This window comes from Urtica dioica, chromosome 9 (genome assembly GCF_054948205.1).
Source record: "Urtica dioica subsp. dioica isolate 48M chromosome 9, U.dioica_male_clone48M_v1_H2, whole genome shotgun sequence".
NCBI lineage: Eukaryota > Viridiplantae > Streptophyta > Magnoliopsida > Rosales > Urticaceae > Urtica > Urtica dioica.
Window position 1 is genome coordinate 27,365,991 of NC_142764.1, and position 7,213 is coordinate 27,373,203.

The following is a 7,213-nucleotide window of genomic DNA, read 5'->3' on the forward strand; positions in this document are numbered from 1 at the left end:
AGTACACTAAATTTGGTGTGATACTATTAATCATACAAAATTTTACACCAATTTGATGTAAACATTGATGTGGGTTGGAGCAACTCTTACATGAAATGTGTCACTTCGGTGTGGGTTGGAGATGGTCTGATGAATAGTATCACACCAAATTTGATGCGGGATTGTCCACCTAAACCAATTTTATGTAACAAAATTTTTAATTGCAAATCCATCCCTTAAAAAAATAATTTATGATTTTTACCCAATTTAAATAATTTTTACAAATAAATTACATAACATTAATAATAAAAAAAAAGAGTAAATAAGATAACAATAATAAAGTACATAACACTACTTAAACACAATACATACTAAATAAAATATCACACCCATTATACTCAATAAAAATTTAAACTTTTCACACACGACATAATAGAAAGAAAAAAAAAAGACAAGTGCATTCATAATCAAATAAGAATCATATATTGAAATTGAGTAAAATGAGGGTCTAAAATTTCCACAATTTTTTTTATCGACATTGACAAATCAAAAATAAAGATGATCATATAGCCCTTTATAATGCTTTGATTGATCATTTATGGATGAATATACTAATGGTACATATTCGCGAGTTTTGGGGTATTTTGGGAATTTCAAGCATGTCTACTAGCCCTAATGTCTTCCTTATAAATATTTTATGTTTGAGTTTTGATTTTAGGGTTTCTTTGTCATTTTTGTTGAACGGAGAATCAAAGAAAAAGATGAATAGTTGCACATAAAATGATATGTTAAAGTTTTGGATTACTTTGAACATATTGGATTTTGGTCCAAAATTATTGAATAAGTCATAGTTTAAGAATAATCTCATAATTCTTTCGAATTTCAGTTACACAGCCAATTTCCGCGAGCAACTATAAATTATATATGTATGTGAACTTTTCACAAAATACTAATTTTTAGAAATGAATTAATATATAATTATATTAATTCATGTTTAATTTTTTTTTTTTGAAACATATTGTTATTGTGAAGAGTGTGTGTCTTAACACTTCACTTGCCCACGTCAGCGAGTTAGTTAAATCTGTTAGCATTGAGAAATAGTATTTAAACTTTGATGCAGCATTTAGTCAAGACTTATGTTTCTGTATATTCGTTCACAAGCGTTGAGGATAATAAGGGAAAGATTCAAGAGAGTGTTTTTGAGATTGAGGGACCTGGGAGAAGTACAAGAAATGGTTCTTGTTCTTAGGAAAACACACGAGTAATCTTTGTTCATGGTATTCATCGGATTGTGATCAAACATTGGGGTTTCTTCTTTGAGATTCTCGGTTTGAGCTTGTGAGTAATTGATTTGTACATATATATATGAATTTTAATAGAATAATGTGTGCCCTGATTTGGATTAGTTAGGTTCATATTGATCTTAACGAAGGATAAATTCTAACGGCGCTTCTAAGTGGACATTTTTATAAATATATGTGTTTATAATAACCTCTATTTATAAATTATAATATCACACATAGTCTAATATATAATATCACACATTTAAAAATTATATATAATATCCAATTTTATTATATATAATATCACACATACTATGAGACAATTCTAATAGATAATATCAGACATTTATAAATTATATATATTAAATATTATTAATAGCACACATTTATAAAATATTATATATATACAATTTTCTATTAAAAAAGATTATATACATAATGTATTTTCTTTATATATGTTTAAAAATTGAAAAATATATGTATGTATTACATGTATATATTTTAAATATATTTTACCACATTTTTTTCGTTCGGTTTTTCATCGGCACGTCGGTTTTTCATGGAAAACCGCATTTGAAAACGGCATTTCACTTGCCTTTTTCCACATTTTTTCAGTTCGATTTTCCAACGGCATCGATTTTCCGTAAATCAGGAGCCTCGAAATGGCAACGAAAACGGCATTTTCATGTATTTACTCTAACAATTATAATTATTGTTATTGGTTATTATATTTATATATATATTATATGAACACTCTCCTAAGATGAAGAATATGAACAATAACAAATTATAAATATGTCGCAGATGCCACAAACTGAGGTAACCATCAGGGCTAAAAAAAAAGAAAAGAAAATAGATTATGCCAATACTATGACTATTTCAATTTTTTTTATTATCAAAATTCATTAATTGCTTGTGATTCCAAAACCATAACTATTTATTGATAAACATGTCGATAAATAATTGAATGTATTGACAAACTTGATCATAGTTTTGGAATTAGAAGCAATAAATGTATTTTGGTATATAAAAAAAAGAAGCAAAGTAGGAAATTAGTCATAGTTTTGAAATTATCCAATTTTTTTTTTGGAAAATCAATTAGTATGTTTAATAATTTTCAATGTTTAACTAACCAATGCAATTTTATTATGTTAATCTTCACCTATTGTGTACGGTAATTTTTTCTCCCATGCATAAGATAATAGTCACATTGATCTTATCATATATTAAATGACAATTTAGCAGAATAACCAAAATGAAACTATGAAATTTGTTTTTAGCCTACGTTTCACAACTTTTAGGAAAATAGCCAACATGTTTATGTGATAATAATTAAGGTCTGATTTGCCCTTATTTATTAACAAATTCGTCATTTTCTCCCTCTTAATTTTTTCCTACACTTTTTTTACATAAAAACTTCAAAAAACCATATCTATCTCATATGAACTCGAAATTGAGTGATTCCAAATCCTACGGATTCGTGACGCCAAGATCTTCAAAAATAGATCCATTGTGTTTGATGAAAAATCATGTTTAATACTATAGACGTAGAAAAATCATGTTACTACCTTAAATATGGAAATAACTGAAATTTTTTGAAATTATCAAAAAAATAAATGGAAATGTAAATATGATACATTAAACATAATTTTTCATCAGACACAATGGGTCTATTTTTGAAGATCTCGACGCCACGAATTTGTAAGATCTGAAATCACTCAATTTCGAGTTCGTATGAGAAAGATACGAATTTTTGAAGTTTTGATGCAAAAAAAATTATTTGAAAAAAAATAGGAGAGAAAAAGTGACGAATTTGTTAATAAATAAAGGCAAATCATACTTTAATTATTGCCAAATAAGCCATTTGACTATATTCCTAAAAATTATCAAACATAAACTAAATCCCAAATCACATGTTTAAAGTAACTTAATTAGTTACAAATCTCTATATTAAATTGATAATAGTTATGTTACTCTACTACTGCAAAGTGCAAATAGTACATTTAAATTACTACTCTACGACCATAAGGAGAAAAAAATTACAAAAAATTAGAAAAATAGCCAATTTAAACGTTTGATATTGCTAAATAGCCAAGGTTTGGTAAATATTAAGTAAATAGCCATAAATGATGACGTGGCTTAATATGGCAGTGGCTATTTACTTGATATTTACGTTTGTAAATATATAAAAATAGTTATTTACCTACTATTTACCAAACCTTGGCTATTTAACAATTCTCAACGTTTAAGTTGGATATTTTGCTAAATTACCCAAAAAATTATGCATTTTTATAATAATATAGGCTTGATTGTGATTATTATTATTCATCAATAAAATCTTTTTTGGGTATTGAAATCTTCTTGCTTTTCACATTCATGACAAGTGATTCATGAAAGTACTCCAGCCAACTTTACGACCCTACAACCATATTAAAAAAATGCGCTCACCACCCGTATAAGTTTATGAAAATTCAAATTTTATCATATAATTAATCTGTAATAAATTTTAAATAAATAGTCATGATATTTTATTAACAAAGTTAAAAATACATGAATAATTGTAAATATTCGTTAATAATTATAAATAACTATCAGACTTCAAAAGTAAATGGAATGTCAAAAACGTCCAAATAATATAACATTATCATAATGATTATTCACTTAAAATTAAAAAAAAAATTAGCTATTTAACAAAGTTTAAATTTTGGTGGCTTAATTATTCGGATTAATTGTTAAAAAAATATAAAAAAAAAATCGCATTTGTATAATGGAGGTTTGATTGGAAATATAATAACCAATATCCTTTTTTTTGGTATTTAGAATTGAAATCCTCATATCTCACATTCATGATAGGCTGATAGCAAATTCACCAATGGAACAAAAGCATAAAAACAAAAAAGGAAAGCTTCGAGAATTTAATTTTGGGCCCTGTGATGATTATGCATCAAGTGGATTTGAGATTCATCATGTTATATAACATAATTCATAATGTGTTTGATTGGTTTGAGTAAATCTAATATCAAAACTGTTGTTAGATGAGACTCAGCCTCATTTCATTCTCATAAAATTGCTTCCCACCACCCAAACATAGCTCATCAACGCCCTTAAAGACCAACCTTCCCAACCCGACCGTTTTTTTTTAATATATATTTTTTTTATGATCTACACGATGAAATATTTACGACCGTGATGATCTATACACTACATATCTATATTTTTGATATTGTAGGGAAATGCATTTTAAGAATGTGAGGGTTTTTATTTTTATTTTTATTTTTTATTTTTTTATTTTTTTTTTTATAACAATGTGCATCCTATTCCTACCCGACACTAGTAAATATTAATCGATGATAATTTTGTCTTATATATAAATCGAAACTTTATTTCGGTTTAGACGGTTTAAAACTTTCTAAATCAGATCAAATCGATCTAAAGCAGTTTGATCCGATTTAGCTTATTTTCTTAAATAGTCCAATTCAGTTTAATTTTTTATAAATCGTTTAAAACGGTCCAATCCTGTTTGAGAGTCAATTTTATACCGGATCAAATCATGCATACCCCTATATATTCACCCCTTTTAATTAGGTCTTTGAGCCCTATTGAAAGTTCCATTATTTGATAATAATAATAAATAAACAAGAAGTACGAAAAGAATTTGATAATAACGTTATATTGATAGTTTTATATTTGAAGAAGAATTTGTTACAATTAGTCAATCTCTTAATATTTTTTTAAAATTATAGTCAAAATTTTATTTTATTAAAAAAATAACTCACAAAGCCGAAGTAAATTCAATTAACTAAATCAGTTAATTTAATTTTGACTATTTTTTTAAAAAAGTAAATTATTTGTCTACCGATCTAATTGTTCCGTATTTAAAAGCAATAAAGAATTTGTCAGATATTATTTATCAACTGAATCGTAGTGAATTCATTAAAGTATATCACTGCTAGTTGAGTTATTATATTAATAATGCCATTACCTCATTAAGTGGCGCTATGACGTGGAATCAAATCTATTTTATTCCGCAATGAAGAGAATGTCAAATGTTGTGTTTTCATGGTAGACTGTACTAGGAATAGGAGGACAAATTAATAATAAAAAAAAAGGCACAACTCCTTGAACATGTCTACTTTAAAAAAAAAAAAAAAAAAAAAAAAAATCCTTGAACATGTCTGTTTATTTTTTCGCTTGATTCTCCGCAATTTAAGAAAACAAGAGAAATCTTATTTTATAATTCATTAGTCGTCACACTTATGCCTGTTAGTTAATTAATTATTTGTAAAGTTGGATATGTGGTGGATTCAATTTATAGATTAGACTGATGTAGTATTGGTTAAATCTAGACAAAGTTAAATATTCTTATATCATACATTCATACTGATACTTTCAAAATGACCAATTAACATAAGAATATTTAACTAATAATTTTGTGGAAATTACTTTATGGGGAGAGTAGATATTTGTGGTGGCAGAGGTTTGTTGAAAAGGCGAGATAGAGAAGAATTTTTGTGATAGACAGTTTTCTCGTTCAGACATAATTATATAGATTATCTATATAGTAAAATTATAGTGTATAAATTACAGCTCAAAATCAATTAATGTCAGGTGAAAGAGAGATTTCGATCGATATGTAAACACATATTCATTCACATAATCAATGTGAGATTATCCAATTTCAATATATAGTACTATATACTAAAAAATACAATATTTAGAAAATCATAAGTTTAATACCATATACAATCTAAAATTATGATCTCCATTAGCATAATTCTAGTTCCACTGATTTTGAAATATACTCAAAAACTAAAATGTTTTTCATTTGGTAGAGGCAATATCCACCGAAAAAGGACGAAACTTCCATTATATGTACTTTTAAATTCGTCCAGGATTTTGATGCGTGGCTGACTTTTAAAAATTGTATGTTTTCTGCAAACAAATAATTTTTTAACTTTTGTGAATAAACTCAACTGTGTATTTCTTCAATAGAAAGTCTTATTTTAATTTTTAACACACGAACTTGTAATTGAAGTCCAATATGGGCGTTGGTGGTGCGTGTGAGTGACACTTTGGGAGTTGATACACGCATTCGATCGATTAATTATCTATCACTAATATATACATATGATAATGAAGTGATAAAAAAAATATCTTTATACTTTACAACTAAAGTCCCTCAAAGTTTTGGGTTTTCTGTTTTCTAGTTTATTTTTACTTTTTTATTTTATTAATTTTTAAGCCATTTTTTAACTCGGTAAAACTCAATAAGATTCATAAATATAAATTTGTTAATTCCTTTTTTTTCAAGTGTTAATAATTAGGGTTGTATGGATTTCAAATTATAAATGCATGACTACTAACAGACTATTTTGTCCTAAGAAATTGAATTATGCAGTCGCACAATATTTATTTTTAAGATTTTTTTTAGAAGTCTCACCGGTCAAGATTACATGATATAGTATATATATATATATATATATCTATTTTTTTTTTATCAAACATGATATAATATATTAGCAGTGATAAAACGATTGACACTATTGCACAATGTTCTTTTAGAAGGTAAGGCCTAAGACTTAGAATTTATTTTTTCCCTTCAATTATTTGAAAAGCTTTCCTCTAAAAAAAATAGTAAATAAAGCTAGAACAAATTTTTTTTTTTGTTCTGAAAAAAAATGTTTGATTTATTAATTATTATAAAAAGAAAAAAATAATATATATATATATATATATATATATATATATATATATATCATGTGTTTTAGTAAAGTGTCGAGTTTAACATTTGATTTTCAAAAATGGCAAATTCATACCCGCTGTATAACTGAAGTGATGAAATTATACCCTGAAATGGATAACAGTGTCACAAATCTCCCTTTCATTGATATTAACTCTTATATAAGAAAAATCGAATCAAATCCAAACAAGTACCCTAACTTTCAAATTCT